Below are 1,765 nucleotides of genomic sequence, written 5' to 3'. Positions count from 1 at the left end.
TCTTTTTACAAAAATAATTCGCTTAAAATGTAATTGATTATTCGTGGGGAAAAAAAATAAATCCAATGAATTTAGACTTTTACGGGGTTGCTAATAAGCTCTACATTGTCGACAAAAAAAAGTATATATGACTTAAGGTTTTGTGTGCTAGATCGATAATTATTATAGTACTATGCATAGTTATAAGTGTAACCAACTCTCTAGTTGGTGTTGAAGATTTGTTTAAATTTAAACTCATATTAATGGTTTACAAGTATGTCAAAATATCCACTCCAATGCTTCGAGTTGGTTAGAGAGTGAGGCTAAATCTTGCTAAGAAAATTATTGCACAAATCTGGAAGGTGGATGGATTGTTACTCTTTCGTAAGACTCTATCAGTTAAACAATGTATATATTATCTTTTCCGCTATATGATAATATATGAATATTGTAAGACTTAAATAGCACCGACATATGATATTTTAAGACCCATGGCTATTTGATATATTTTTTTTTTTTGTCGTGAGCTGTTTGATCTTTTCAACGATATTAATATATTTACCTTGCGTTAATGGGAACGGTTAATAAGTTAATCGTTGAGTTTTATGAAAATTATTGTAGGAATTAGAAAGTTGACACAAGAATACTTTGAGAGAAAGTCTTCCTCTACACTTGATGGAAAGCTTTTTCAAGCATATGTTATAAGTTTATATCTAATTAACCAGCCAAGTTGAAACTTACTACAACCTTTACAATCAGCATTAATCATAAGATATTTTTAACTAATTGCTTCAAAGCATACTTTGCACACAAACTTGTTATAAAATTCTCCCATGTACTGTATTCCTGTTTATAATTTAAAGTGACTTATAAGCATCACATACTTGTTGTGCAAACTAAGTTCCCATGGAGGAAGAGATTAATGAACTTAATAAGACCATGGAGATTCATAATCATGAACGAAAATCAAACCTTTCAAACTGAAAAAAGGAATATGAATTATTTAAATTATACCTCTGTCTCATTGTGATGGCATCAAATGGCATTGTATTTTTTCTTTTATAAAAATCCACTATTTTTTTTAATGTTCCTATTATTTTAGGACATTTTGGGCATATCAGCTCAGATAGCTCAAACAAAATTCGAGCAAATACGATTCATTCTTGGTTCAGTATCTGCATTTGGAGTAACTGCAGCCGGTAATTTACAAAATTATGAATGTCTTGGATAAATTCTTATTTTTTTAATGTGATGATGTTAAATGTTTATTCCTCTCTCCCTTATAAAATTTGGTTTTCCTCGGTTTTTTTTTGAGTCTGCAGGTCTCAAAACAGATGGAGCTCTAACTGAGGCTGCAAAAACAGATGGTGCTCTAACTGAAACCGCGAAAATAGATGGTGCTCCAACTGCTCCAAAAAAAACCTGTAAGGTTCTAATTTTTTTTTTGGCTTGTCTTGTCACTTCTAATTCATTATTGACCTTCTTTCATTCTTGTGTTTTCTCTTGTAGAGTAAGCGTTTGAGCTATAGTCACTCAGGATATTTGGCGAGGTGAATAATCGTCCCTTTTCTCTTCCCATTGGAGAAAGGGAAATTGGTTTTCTATGGCTATACGTATTGGACGATTATAGCCATATATCTAGTTGGCGAGCACATGACATCGTATAGTTTATACATATAACCATATAATATATATATATATATATATTTTTTTTTTATGTAACTGAGAGTAATTCTTCAATATTTCTGATAGCTAGCAATTTTTTTTTTTTTTTTTTTTTTTTTTT

General features: G+C 30.5%; 1 long non-coding RNA gene across 1 annotated transcript; it reads left to right on the top strand.

Annotated features, from left to right (window-relative positions):
- LOC104705537 lies at positions 933-1,748 on the top strand. The gene is made up of 3 exons (XR_754334.2): positions 933-1,178; positions 1,302-1,403; positions 1,489-1,748. It is a non-coding gene; the product is annotated as an uncharacterized LOC104705537 (long non-coding RNA).

Source organism: Camelina sativa, chromosome 8 (genome assembly GCF_000633955.1).
Source record: "Camelina sativa cultivar DH55 chromosome 8, Cs, whole genome shotgun sequence".
NCBI lineage: Eukaryota > Viridiplantae > Streptophyta > Magnoliopsida > Brassicales > Brassicaceae > Camelina > Camelina sativa.
The sequence above is the reverse complement of the archived record's forward strand: the minus strand, read 5'-3'. Positions and strand labels throughout refer to the sequence as shown.